We start from the raw sequence: 15,646 nt of genomic DNA on the forward strand, positions 1-15,646 counted from the left end.
AAGTACCTCTGTACCTTCCAATAAGTGCCTCCAAATGCTCTAAAGCAGTGCTTTCCAAACTGTGTGTCATGACACATTAGTGTGTCGGCGGCAGTGTGTAGGTGTGTGCCTGCTTCAGCACACACAGTTTTTTTTTGGGGGGGGGGGGTTCTGACTTTTCACTTGCCTGCTATGCATATCTCATGGTTGACACATGATTGATACCTAGTGGGTTACAGATCATTTTAACCTATTGGAGCAGCTCAGCAGCAACTGAAACTATTCCCATTGGTGGCTTTGATGGCACATTGGCTCTTGACTGCACGTGTAGTCTCCTCAATCGGCTTGTGACTGCAAGTGTAGTCAGTGAGTGGGACAGATGCTTGATGATGAAATGCGAGTGTCTTTATCTAATATTCCACCAAATATTCAGAAACTGTGTTCATCCCTTCAACCTCATACATCTCATTAAAATAGTAAGTAGCTATTGGTGTTATTAAACTTTTTTCTTTTTTAATTCTGGCACATACTTACTGTTACTTGTAAATTCATTTTGTTATTATATAATTTATGCATATGCTCGTAGCTCTTAAAACAAGTTAGTTTAACCTCCTGTTTGATAATACAACTAAATTACTGTGTCACAAAATGATGTAGGTCTAAAATGTGTGTCACCAACATGAAAAGTTTGGAAAGCTCTGCTCTAGAGAAACTCTTATTGCTAATAGTTCCTGTTCTCCAATTGGATAATTAAGTTCAAAAGAAGACATACATTTCAAATACAAATCCACTGGATGAATTAGATGGTTTAATGACTCCATCTGGGACAAAACTGCTCATATGGTGTAATCTGAGGCATCTACCTCAAGTATATACTATAAGGCAGGATTAGGGAATCTGAGTATGGGGGTGACATGAACCTGTACTTCAAGAAATCAAATTAATGTTGAGCTTCTTTAGTCCACATAAAAACCCTTTTGTCATTATTTGTTAAATCAGATATAGGTTTGATTATACCTGAAAACCCTTTAATGAACTTCTGATAGAAGTTGGCAAAATCTAGAAATTGTTGAACTTGTTTCTTGAAACTAGGAGTGGGCCATAGTGTGATACCAACTACTTTTTACATATACATTTTTATACCATTTGGAGTTATTTGCTAACCTAGGAATGAGATATTATCTGTATTAAATATACATTTTTATAATTTTGCGAAGAGTTGGTTCCCCCTCAATCTGAGTAGGAGTGTCTTAACATGTTCAACATGTTCATAATATGTGTCAGAATAAATAAGTATATCATCAAGATACACCACCAGGAATACATCTAACCAGTGACGTGCAGTGAGGTTAGAGGCTGGTGAGGCGCTGGCTATAATAAATTCATGAAACACATATATGAACCCGATAGAGGTAGGTTCAATTTACAATTTAAATTGGCAGGTAGCAAGTCCAATTTACTGATTTTATTTAAAAAAATAATTTTCTTGGTGTCCTTTGTTGAACGATATGCAGCAGTGCACTACTGGGTGTTAACTAAACACATTAATTGAGCCAATCTCAAGAGGCATATATATGCAGCCACCAATCAGCAGCTAGCTCCAAGTAGTATATTGTTACTCCTAAACCTATGTAGGTATGCTTTTCAAAGGATACCAAGAGAACTAAGCAAATTAGATAATAGAAGCGAATTGGAAAGTTGTTTAAAATTACATGCTATATCTTAATCATGAAAGTTTAAATATGTCTTTACTGACCTTTTACATATTAGTGAAGAGAAGCTCTGAAAAACAAATGTGACAACCCAGTGCTTGAGAAATCCTGGGTACCAAAGTAATCTTAAAATGCTGGTTCTCCTGCCTCCAGAATTTTCAGATATGTCTATGTAAATTCTTACAGCAAGATTACAAGTTGTGCAGTACGGTTATACGGCTGAAAAATTGAGCGTTGTGCGCGGAATATGCAGGTCTTCCATATTACAAGTCGAGGTGGTATGGTTATACCGCTAGCATTTTAGCCTTTACTCAACTCTCCATTCCACACTAAAAAAATGGCTTTTGAGTGTGGAATTTTCAGGTCTCCTGTATTACAGGTTGTGCGATCCGGCTTTTACACTAGCGTTATAGTCTATACCGCCACTATACATTCCACGATCAAAGACCAGTAGTTATGGATTTTGTGAAACAAAAATGTTTCACAAAACTCAAAACAAAATGTTACAAAGTACACTAACACCCTTAAATTACCTAATAACCCCTACGCCGCCATCCCCCCACATCACAAACACTATATTAAACCTAGTAACCCCTTATCCACTGCCCCCCCCACATCACGCCCGACATCGCAAACACTATATAAACCGAAAAACCCTAATCCGCCGACCCCCACATTGCAACTTCTATAATAAACCTATTAACCTCTAAACCGCCGGCCCCCACATCGCAACTACTTTAATCAATCTATCAACCCTTCAACTGCCTGCTCCCCACATTGCAACTACTATAATAAACCTATTAACCCCTAAACCGCCACCCCCTCATCGCAAATACTATAGTAAACCTATTAACCCCTAAACCACCGGCCCCTCACATAGCAAATACTAAACTAAATCCTTTTAACCCCTAAACTGCCGCCCACACATCGCGACACACTAAATTAAACTATTAACCACTAAACCTAACACCGCCTAACTTTTAATTAAACTTACAATGCAACTGACTTTAAATAAAAGAAAACTTACCTGTGAAATAAAAAAAACTAAGCTTAAACTATAAATTAACCTAACATTACTATTTTTAAAAAAATTAAATAAATGAAAAATAAAAAACCTAAGTTACAAAATTAAAAACTCCTAACATTACAAAAAAACCCCCACTAAAATTACTAAAAATAAAAAAATCTAAGATTACAAAAAAGAATAAACGAAAATATCTAAAACAATGAAAATTAAACCTTATCCAATACCCCTATAAAAACAAAAAAGCTACCCCAAAATAAAAAACTAACCCCCAAAATAAAAAAACCTAAGTCTAAAAAATACCTAAGCTACCCATTGCCCCTAAAGGGGCATTTGTATGGACATTGCACTTAAAAGGGCAATCAGCTCTTTTGCACCCATTAAAAAATAAAAAAAGCCCTAATTTGAAAACTAAAAACTAATACTAACCCCAAAAAATGTACTTACAGTTCCTGGAGTCCAGACATCCCTCTTCATCCAGGCAGCGGCAAGTCTTCATCCAGGCGGCGACATCTTCATCCATCGCGCGTTTCTTCATCCCAGTGGCGCGTAGCTGTACAAGGTATTCGTTTTATATTTGGTGTACCTTGCATTTCTATTGGATGAAATATTAAAATCAGCCAATATAATGAGAACTGCTTAAATCCTATTGGCTGTTTAAATCAGCCAATATTTAAGCAGCTCTCATCCTATTGGCTGATTTGAATATTTCAGCCAATAGGAATGCAAGGTACCCCAAATATAAATGGTACCTTGCATTCAATCTTCAGTGTGCGGCGGATGATTGCATGAAGTGGAGGCTCCACACTGGATGTCGTCGTCACCCCTGCCAATCCTGGTCAGCTCCGTACCACCACAGCTCCGCTCCACCGGGATGAAGATAGAAGATGCCCCGTGATGGATGAAGATTTTACCGCCTGGATGAAGACTTGCCGCCACCTGGATGAAGATGGATGTCCAGGCTTCGGGAACTGTGAGTACATTTTTTGGGGTTAGTGTTGTTTTTTAAAAAAAAAAATTTTTATTTTTTTTTAGATTAGAGCTTTTTTATTTTTTAATGGGCGCCAAAAGAGCTGATTGTCCTTTTAAGGGTAAGGGCAATGCCCATACAAATGCCCCTTTAGGGGCAATGGGTATCTTAGGTTTTTTTTTAGACTTTTTTATTTTGGGGCGTTGGTTAGGTAAGGGGTTTTACTGTTAGGGGGTAATTTGCAATTCTTTTAGGTAAAATAGTTGTTTAACTTAGGGCAAAGCCCTACAAAAAGGCCCTTTTAAGGGCTTTTGGTAGTTTCTTGTTAGATTAGGGGGTGTTTTTATTTTGGGGTGGCTTTTTTGTTTTTATAGGGGTATTAGATTATGTATAATTTTCATTATTTTGGATAATTTTGTTTATTATTTTTTGTAATCTTAGATTTTTTTTAATTTTTAGTAATTTTACTGTTTGTTTTTCTTTCCTAAGATATGGTGAGTCCACGGCTTGAGTAATTACTGTTGGGAATATCACTCCTGGCCAGCAGGAAAAGGCAAAGAGCACCACAGTTAAACTGTTAAGTATCACTCCCTTACCCACAACCCCCAGTCATTCTCTTTGCCTTTAGTGCATGGAGGAGGTGAAGTTTAGGTGTCTGAAGACAATTTTTTATTTCATCTACAAGTTATGACCGGCTTTACTTTTATATCTGGGTGACCCGGTCTTAATTGGTAGTGGTAAGGCACCTCAGTAATTGAGGTGTGGGGTTGCATGAGGGGTATTTTAGAAGTTTATTTGATGTTTATTAAATGTTTTTTCTTAACTTTTATCACATAATTTTAGCTGGGGATCGATCCTCATTTGGGATAAAATTTAAAGTGAAAATTTTTCCTTGGCTTATTTTAATTAAATATTAAAATTTTTGAACCTTATATGTACAAGTTTATTTACTGTTTCCCAACATGTCTGATATGGAGCAAGAGCCTGCTCTCATGAATTCATGCTTATTATGTTTAGATGCACAAATTGCAGCTCTTATGCAATTTTGTTCTTTGTGTGTCAAGAAAACCTTGCAAAATAAAGGTAACATTTTTGAGCCTAATGTGTCTCAGGATGATGCTGCTAAAATAATACCTCAGCTTTCTCCTGCTACATCCCAAGCCTCAATGGTGTCACATGCAGTGACCTGCGGTTCCTCTATAACTCCTAGTGGAGTTTATTTAAAAGAAGAAATTGCTGCCCAGGTGTCTTCAGCAGTATCTGTGGCATTAGCTGCCATTCCCAGATTACAGGGAAAATGCAAGAGGAAATCTAGAAATTCAGAAAGTAAGGTGCCTCTGCCCTCAGTTCTGCTTCGCAAGTTGCCCTTTCTCATAAGTCTGATAAGAAAGATACATGAGGACTTTCTGAGGGTGAAATCTCAGATTCAACAGTATAATTCCTTCTTCTGAGACTGAGGTGGTATCCTTCAGATTTAAGCTTGAACACCTTTGTGTATTGTTAAATGAGGTTTTAGCTACTTTATATGACGCTGATACCCTTGTCATTGTCACTCCTAAGAAATCTAGTAAACTTAATAGTTTCTTTGATGAACCTTCCACTTTGGAGGTTTTTCCTGTGTCGGACCGTGCTAGGGAGATTAACTCACAGGAAAGGGAGAAAACAGGGGTGTCTTTTTTCCCATCTCCCATTTTTAAGAAAATGCTTCCTGTCGAGGACTCCATTAAAGACCCTTGGTATACTGTACCCAAAGTTGTTGAAGGGGCCATTTCCATTCTGGCTAAGAGAACCACTATTCCTATTTAGTGATGTCGCGAACCTAAAATTTTGCGTTCGCGAACGGCGAACGAGAACTTCGGCAAAAGTTTGCGAACCCGGCGAACCGCCATAGACTTCAATAGGCGAACCGCCATAAACTTCAATAGGCAGGCAAATTTTAAAACCCACAGGGACTCTTTCTGGCCACAAAAGTGATGGAAAAGTTGTTTCAAGGGGACTAACACCTGGACTGTGGTATGCCGGAGGGGGATCCATGGCAAACTCCCATGGAAAATTACATAGTTGATGCAGAGTCTGGTTTTAATCCATAAAGGGCATAAATCACCTAACATTCCTAAATTGTTTGGAATAACGTGCTTTAAAACATCAGGTATGATGTTGTATCGTTCAGGTAGTGTAAGGGTTTTTTTTTTTTAAATGTACACTACTGTTTTAGCAGATATGACTTGCACTGGTGTGACACTGTGCCCTGGCAGGACCTGGAACGCACACGTGTGAGGGAAACTGACTGCTATTATTTCACAGTAAAAAAAGGTTTGTTTTTTTTTAAAATGTATGTACACTACTGTTTTAGTAGATATGACTTGCACTGGTGTGAAACTGTGCCTTGGCAGGACCTGGAGCGCACACGTGTGAGGGAAACTGACTGCTATTATTTCACAATAAAAAAGGTTTTTTGTTTTTTTTTAATGTATGTACACTACTGTTTTAGCAGATATGACTTGCACTGGTGTGACACTGTGCAATGACAGGACTTGGAACGCACACGTGTGAGGGAAACTGACTGCTATTATTTCACAGTAAAAAAAGGTTGTTTTTTTTTTTTAAATGTATGTACACTACTGTTTTAGTAGATATGACTTGCACTGGTGTGACACTGTGCCCTGGCAGGACTTGGAACGCAAAAAAAAAGGAGACTGATGTTCTAGCCCTAAAAAGGGCTTTTTGGGGTGCTGTCCTTACAGCAGAGATCAGATGAGTCCTTCAGGACTGTAGTGGACACTGAATACACTAGCCTAGCTATCGATTTCCCTATTAAATCAGCAGCAGCTACACTGTCCCTCCTCTCACTAAGAATGCAGGCTCCGAATGAATCTAAAATGGATGCTGTCCAGGAGGTGGGAGGGTCTGGGAGGGAGTGTCTGCTGCTGATTGGCTGGAATGTGTCTTGTGACTGTGAGCTACAGGGTCAAGGTTTACTCAATGATGATGAATAGGGAGCGTATCGAACATCGCATATGTTCACCGTCCACTGCAAACGCGAACATGCTATATTCGCTGCGAACTATTCGCGGCAGAACTGTTCGCGACATCACTATATGAGGATAGCTGCTCTTTTAAGGATCTGATGGACAAGAAGCTGGAGGCTTATTTGAAAAAGATTTATGTTCATCAAGGTCTCCAATGGCATCCTGCGGTGTGTATTGCCATCGTGACTAATGCAGCATCTTATTGGTTTGACGCCTTGTCTGATTCTCTTCAAGTAGAGACTTCCTTGGATGAAATGCAAGATAGGGTTAAAGCTCTTAAGTTGGCCAATTCCTTTATTGCAGATGCCATTTTACAGGTTGTTAGTCTAGGAGCTAAAACTTCTAGTTTCACTGTCCTAGCCCGCAGGGCATTATGGTTGAAATCCTGGTCTGCGGATGTTTCCTCTAAAGTCAAGCTTCTGATGATTCCTTAAAAACCTTGTTTGGACCCGGTTTGGCAGAAATTATCTCTGATATTATGGGTGGAAAAGGGTCTTTCTTCAAGATAAGAAGAATAGGCCTAAAGGACGTCAGAGTAATTTTCGTTCCTTTCGTAACTTCAGAGGAAAGCCTTCCCCTTCTTCTTTCAAGCAGAAACAATCCAAGTCTTCTTGGAAACCCAATCAGACTTCGAACAATGGGAAACAACCAAAGAACCCGCAGCTAATTCCAAATCAGCATGAAGGGTTTGCCCCTGACCCGGCAGACTTTCTCAGTTCTCTCAAGCCTGGATACGAGATGTCCCAGATCCCTGGATTGTGGACATAGTATCCCAGGGTTACAAATTGAAATTGAAGACTTTTCCACCCAGAGGCAGATTCCTTCTCTTAAGATTATCAGACCAGATAAAGAGAGAGGCGTTCTTGAAATGTATGCAACATCTTTCCTCCCTGGGAGTGAAAGTTCCATTTCCAGTGTAGGAACAGGGTCTCGGGAAGTTCCATTTCCAGTGTAGGAACAGGGTCTCGGGTTTTAACAGGGACCATCACAGATTCCTGAGATTTGCCTTTCTGGACAAACATTTCCAGTTTGTGACCCTTCCATTTGGTCTAGCCACGGCTCCCAGAATTTTTTCAAAGGTTCTGGGGGCTCTTTTGGCAGTGATCCATTCTCGTGGAATTGCTGTGGCAGCCTACCTGGACGACATATTGGTTCAGCCGCCATATTTTCAACTAGCAAAATCTCACACAGAGTTATTGTTGACTTTTCTTTGTTCCCACAGATGGAATGTGAATCTGGAAAAAAGCTCCCTTTCCCCTGCTACAAGAGTAGTGTTCTTAAGGACCCTAATAGATTCTCTATTGATGAAGATTTTTCTGACAGAAGTCAGGAAAAACAAAATAATTTCCTCTTGCCTCTCTCTTCAGGCTTCTGCTCATCCTTCAGTGGCTCAATGTATGGAGATAACCAGTCTGATGGTGGCTTCCATGGACATCATTCCTTTTGCCCGATTCCATTTGAGAGCTCTCCAGTTGTGCCAGCTTAGACAATGGGATTCTCTCCAGTGGTGGATTTCTCAGGAACATCTGTCTCAGGGCACATGCTTTTGGAGACCTTCCTGGGTGATCGTGATCACGGACGCCAGCCTGCTGGGCTGGGGAGCAGTCTGGAACTCGTTAAAAGCTCAGGTCCTTTGGAATCGGGAGGAATATTGTCTTCCCATCAACATCTTGGGGTTGAGGATGATTTACAATGCTCTATTGGCTTGGCCTTAGTTGTCCTCAGCCCAGTGTATCAGTTCCAGTTAGACAACATAACCTCTGTGGCTTACATCAATCACCAGGGAGGAACTCAGAGTTCCTTAGCCTGGTGATTGGTGAGTTCCTTAGCCTGGTCCTCTGTCCTCTTTGTCTGTTTTTCTGGGAAACATAAACGTCAGAAAGCTACTGTGACTACTCTTTCTTTTTGGTTACAAAGTATAATTAGTTTAGCTTATGAGACTGCTGGACAGCAGCCTCCTGTGAGAATTATGGCTCATTCCACAAGAGCTGTATCCTCTTCTTGGGCTTTCAAAAATGAAGCCTCTTTGGAACAAATTTGAAAGACTGCAACTTGGTCTTCTCTACATACTTTTTTCAAAATGTTACAAATTTGATAATTTTGCCTCGGCTCAGGCTTCTTTTGGGAGGAAGGTTCTTCAAGCAGTGGTGCCTTCTGTTTAGGACTGCCTTTCTTGTCCCTCCCTATTAATTCATGTCCTCGAGCTTGGGTATTGGTCCCTAACAGTAATTACTCAACCATATCTTAGGAAAGAAAAACAAAATGTATGCTTACCTGCTAAATTTATTTATTTCCATATATGGAATCCACGGCCCTACCCTTTCTTTTAAGACAGTTGTTCTTTTGACTATAACCTCCGGCACCTCTAAACCTTGTGTAACTCCTTTTTTTCCATTTCCCTTTGTTCGAATGACTGGGGGTTGTGGGCAAGGGGGTGATACTTAACAGTTTAACTGTGGTGCTCTTTGCCTCCTCCTGCTGGCCAGAAGTGATATTCGCATCAGTAATTACTCAAGGCCATATCCGGTAAGAAATACATTTATCAGGTAAGCATAAATTTTGTTTTATTTAATGTGAGTTTTTTTCAATTTTGTAACTTATTTTTTGTTTTTTTGTTGTTTTTTTTAAATAGAAATGTTAGATTCATTTATGGTTTAAGCTTAGGTGTTTTTTATTTCACAGGTAAGTTTTTTTTTTTTTATTTAAAGGTAGTTATATTGTAAGTTTAATTTAAAGTTAGGGGTTGTTAGGTTTAGGGGTTAATAGTTTAATTTAGTGTGTTGCGATGTGGGGTCCTGCAGTTTAGGGGTTAAAAGGTTTATTATAGTAGCTGCGATGTGGGGGGCCGGCAGTTTAGGGGTTGATAGGTTTATTATAGTAGTTGCGATGTGGGGGGTTGGCGGTTTAGGGGTTAATAGGTTTATTATAGTAGTTGCAATGTGGGGGCTGGCAGTTTAGGGGTTAATAGGTTTATTATAGTAGTTGCAATGTGGGGGGCTGGCAGTTTAGGGGTTAATAACTTTATTTAGGTGTTAGCGATGCAGGTGTGCGGCGGCTTAGGGATTAATAACTTTATTTAGTGTTGGCGATGTCGGGGAGGGGTGGATTATGGGGTATTTAGACTAGGGGTTATATAAGGGAGTTTTTACATAAGTTTCTTATCTCTATAGACATCAATGGGGATTGCGTTATAGCAATCACTATTCTGCGATCATAGGTGTTAGTTTTTTCTAACACTTTCTCTCCATTGATGTCTATGGGGGAAAACGTGCATGAGCATGTCAAGTCAAGCCTTGGCTTTTGTGCGTTATGGAGCTTATCGCACAATAATGCACAGCACAAGGAGGTTTTTTTAAAACTTGTAATAGCACCGGGTGTAGCGCACAACTTTTAATATTGGTGATAGAGAATATAAAAAAAAAAACATTCTCTGGCTCCTAAAATTATCTTTGTTGACTTCTCAGTGTACAGGATGGCTACCAATAATAAAATATATTTTCCCAACCCTGGCTTTACCACATATGTAAAAAAAAAAAAAAATTCAGGATCAAGTATTGCTATGATGCAAGTTTGTGATAATGAATCCCATTTAGATTTGACAGAGCACTAAAACCAAGGACATACTGTATATGATAGCTACACTATCTACACAAGGTTGTAGCAATTTTCAGAGTAAACAATAACCAGCAAAATCTGGTCAGTCATTGTTTTTCCATGTACAAATGTGTACAAGCACAAACAGGTAACATAATTGAAGAGATACATTTTAAAATAAGTGTTATTTACATACGGGTAGATTACGAGTTATGCACGCTATAGGGAAATTAACAAATGCAACAAAAGTGGCATTATTTAACCCCCTATAGCGCAGCCATTACAAGTTTTCAAAAACCCGGCTTCTGCATGTGATATACTGCTTTTAAGCTCCATACTGCACAAACTACAAGGGCTGCTTTTGACGTGCTGATGCACGCTTTCCTCGTAGACATCAATGGGGAGAGCGGGTCATAAAAAAAGTCTAACACCTGCGATCGTGGAATGAAAAGCTCCGTAACGCAGCCCTATTGATGTCTATAGGGAAAAAAAAAACTAACGTTTAAACCTAACACCCTAACATAAACCCCACATCTAAACACCCCTAATCTGCCCTCCCCGATATTGCCGGCACCTACATAATGTTATTAACCTCTAACCTGCCGCCCCGATATTGCCGCCACCTAAATAAAACTATTAACCCTAATCTGCCTCTCCCGATATCGCCACCACTATAATAAATTTATTAACCCCTATTCCCCTGCACCCCAACATCGCCCACACTATAATAAATCTATTAACCCCTGTTCTGCCGCACCCCGACATCGCCGCAACTAAATAAAGTTATGAACCCTTAAACCTCTGTCCTCCTACATCACTACCACTAAATAAACCTATTAACCCCTAAACCGACAGCCCCCCACATTGCAACAATCTAAATTAAACTATATTAACCCTAAACCTAACCCTAACGTAACCCTAACCCTAACGTAACCCTAACCCTAACACCCCCTAACTTTAACATAATAAAAATATAGCTAAATTAAAGTTAAAATTATTAACTAAATAATTCCTATTTAAAATTAAATACAAACGTATCTGTGAAATAAAACATAAGCAAGCTACAATATAACTAATAGATATATTGTAGCTAGCTTAGGTTTTATTTTTATTTCACAGGAAAGTTTGTATTTATTTTAACTAGGTAGACTAGTTAGTAAATAGTTACTAACTATTTACTAACTACCTAGTTAAAATAAATGCAAACTTACCTGTGAAATAAAACCTAGCCTCCCTTAAACTAAAACCTAACATTACAAAAAATAACAAACACTAAAATTACAATAAATAAAAAAAACCTAACATTACAAAAAATAACAAACGAAATGAAACAAAACAATAAAAATGATTCCTATTCTAATACCCTTTTAAAAAAAAAACACCCCAAAATATAAAAAAATGTATCCCCTTAACGACGCATGTCGTACAGGGTACGTCTTACACAAACTGGTCTTTAAATATGTCAGGGTTTTCAAGCGGCTGGAAGCGATCCTGATCGCTTCCAGCCGCTTTCAAGGTATTGCAGTGATGACTCGATATTGAGGCATCACCGCAATACCTTTTTAGTCACACCGATGCAGAGAGAGACACTCTGTGGCCCTCTCTGCATCGGCCAGTGATGGTGCCGATTGTTGGTGGGTGGGAGCCATTGCAGGGAGGCGGGTGGGTGGCCCATCGCTGGGGAACTTCCTTCCGACCAGCTGCTTTCCATGCCGGGTGTGCGTGGGAGTGAAAAATTGCTGGGTAAGGGTGGTGTGTGCAGAGGAGGGGGGATCTGGGAGTGATATGGAGGGGGGCAGCTACACTACAGAAAAAGTTATTTTATTGCAAAGTGGGTACTGGCAGACAACTGCCAGTACCCAAAATGGTGGCTAATAAATAGTGGGGGGATGGTTAGAGAGCTCTTTGGAGGGGATCAGGGAGGTTGGGGGCTAAGGGGGATCCTACACAGCAGAATATGATTTATTTATTTTTTAAATAATAATAATAAAAAAACAACTTATTTTTGACTTTCTGCCAGTACTTAAGATGGCGGGACAATTGTGGGATGGGGGAGGGAAGAGAGCTGTTTGGGAGGGATCAGGGGGTGGGATGTGTCAGGTGGGAGGCTTATCTCTACACTAAAGCTAAAATTACCCCTTCAAGCTCCCTACAAGCTACCTAATTAATCCTGTCACTGCTTGGGATAATACAAGTTTGGTTCGCAGCGGCATTTAGCGGCCTTCTAATTACCAAAAAGCAATGCCAAAGCCATATAAGTCTGCTATTTCTGAACAAAGGGGATCCCAGAGAAGAATTTACAACCATTTGTGCCATAATTGCACAAGCTGTTTGTAAATAATTTCAGTGAGAAACCCAAAGTTAGTGAAAAAGTTAAAGATTTTTTTTTATTTGATCGCATTTGGCAGTGAAATGGTGGCATGAAATATATCAAAATGGACCTAGATCAATACTTTGGGTTGACTACTACACTACTCTAAAGCTAAAATTAACTCCAAAAGCTCCCTAATTAACCCCTTCACTGCTGGGCCTAATACAAATGTGGTGCGCAGTGGCATTTAGCGGCCTTCTAATTACCAAAAAGCAACGCCAAAGCCATATATGTCTGCTATTTCTGAACAAAGGGGATCCCAGAGAAGCATTTACAACCATTTGGGCCATAATTGCACAAGCTGTTTGTAAATAATTTCAGTGAGAAACCTAATATTTATGAAAAAGTTTGTAAAAAAGTGAATTTTTTTTTTATTTGATCGCATTTGGCGGTGAAATGGTGGCATGAAATATACCAAAATGGGCCTAGATCAATACTTTGGGTTGTCTACTAAAAAAAAATATATAAATGTCAAGGGATATTCAGGGATTCCTGACAGATATCAGTGTTCCAATGTAACTATTGCTAATTTTGAAAAACAAAATGGTTTGGAAATAGCAAAGTGCTACTTGTATTTATTGCCCTATAACTTACAAAAAAGCAAAGAACATGTACACATTGGGTATTTCTAAACTCAGGACAAAATTTTGAAACTATATAGCATGGATGTTTTTTGGTGGTTTTAGATGTGCAACAGATTTTGGGGGTCAAAGTTAGTAAAAGTGTGTTTTTTCCAATTTTTTCATTATATTTTATAATTTTTCTTATGGTAAATTATAAGATATGATAAAAATAATGGTATCTTTAGAAATTCTGTTTAATGGCGAGAAAAACAGTATATAATATGTTTGGGTATAGTAAATGAGTAAGAGGAAACGCTACAGAAATGTAAAAATATCCCTGGTCCTCAAGGGAAAGAAATTGAAAAATGGCCTTGTCCTTAAGGGGTTAATCTATAATAAACTACCAAGGGCCCTTAAAAAAGGCCTTTTGGGGAGCCTTAAATGGGCCTTTTGTAGGGCACTGTCCTAAAGATAATAGCTCTTTTCCTACAAAAGAAAAACAAACACACCCTAACAATATTGAAAAACCCCACCCCCCAAACCCACAAATTAAAATAAAATAAAACCTAATCTACCCATTGCCCTGAAATGGGCATGTGTATGGGCATTGCCCTTGAAAGGGCATTTAGCTATTTTGCTGCCCAAGCCCTAATCTAAAAATAAAACCCACCCCAAAACAAAAAAATACATTACACAAAATAACAAACAAATTGTCAAAAATAAAAAAAATATTTCTATTCTAATACCCATTTAAAAAAAAAAAACACCACAAAATAAAAAACCTAATCTAAAATAAACTACCAATAGCCCTTAAAAGGGCCTTTTGTAGGGCATTGCCCTAAGTTAAACTGTTCTTTTACCTGAAAAAAAAAAAAAAATACAAAGACCCACTAACATTACAAACCCCACCCCCCACATCCACAAAATAAAAAAACCTAAGCTAACCATTGCCCTGAAAAGAGCATTTGTATGGGCATTGCCCTTATAAGGGCATTTAGCTCTTTTGCTGCCCAAACCCTAATAAAAAAAAAAAAAAAACACCCAAAAAAAACCTTAAAGGGACAGTCAAGTCCAAAAAAACTTTCATTATTCAGATAGGACATGTAATTTTAAACAACTTTCCAATTGGGTAGTCTACTAAAAAAAAATATATACATGTCAAGGGATATTCAGGGATTCCTGACTGATATCAGTGTTCCAATGTAACTATCGCTAATTTAAAAAAAAATGGTTTGGAAATAGCAAAGTGCTACTTGTATTTATTGCCCTATAACTTACAAAAAAAACAAAGAACATGTAAACATTGGGTATTTCTAAACTCAGGACAAAATTTTGAAACTATTTAGCATGGGTGTTTTTTGGTGGTTGTAGATGTGCAACAGATTTTGGGGGTCAAAGTTAGTAAAAGTGTGTTTTTTTCATTTTTTTCAATATATTTTATAATTTTTCTTATGGTAAATTATAAGATATGATGAAAATAATGGTATTTTTAGAAATTCTATTTAATGGCGAGAAAAACAGTATATAATATGTGTTGATACAGTAAATGAGTAAGAGGAAAATTACAGCTAAACACAAACACCACAGAAATGTAAAAATAGCCCTGGTCCTTAAGGGAAAGAAATTGAAAAACGGCCTTGTCCTTAAAGGGTTAATGTATAATAAATTACCAAGGGCCCTTAAAAAGGCCTTTTGGGGGCCCTTAGAGGAGTCTTTTGTAGGGCACTGCCCTAAAGATAAAAGCTCTTTTCCTACAAAAGAAAAACAAACACCCCCTAACAGTATACAAACCCCCATCCCCCCAAACCCACAAAAATTAAATAAAATAAAACCTAATCTACCCATTGCCCTGAAATGGACATGTGTATGGGCATTCCCCTTAAAAAGGCATTTAGATCTTTTGCTGCCCAAGCCCTAATCTAAAAATAAAAACCCACCCCAAAACGAAAAAAATACATTACACAAAATAACAAACAAATTATCAAAAATAAAAAAAATATTCCTATTCTAATACCCATTTAAAAAAAAAAAAAAAACACCACAAAATAAAAAACCTAATCTAGAATAAACTACCAATAGCCCTTAAAAGGGCCTTTTGTAGGGCTTTGCCCTAAGTTAAACTGCTCTTTTACCTGAAAAAAAAATATACAAAGACCAACTAACATTACAAACCCCCAGCCCCCAAACCCACAAAATTAAAAAAAAAAATTATCTAAAAAAACCTAAGCTAACCATTGCCCTGAAAAAGAGCATTTGTATTCGCATTGCCCTTAAAAGGGCATTTAGCTCTTTTGCTGACCAAACCCTAATAAAAAAAAAGCAACACCCAAAAAAAACCTTAAAGGGACAGTCAAGTGCAAAAAAACTTGAATGATTCAGAAAGGACATGTAATTTTAAACAACT

The sequence above is a fragment of the Bombina bombina genome, chromosome 4, assembly GCF_027579735.1.
Source record: "Bombina bombina isolate aBomBom1 chromosome 4, aBomBom1.pri, whole genome shotgun sequence".
NCBI classification, from domain to species: domain Eukaryota; kingdom Metazoa; phylum Chordata; class Amphibia; order Anura; family Bombinatoridae; genus Bombina; species Bombina bombina.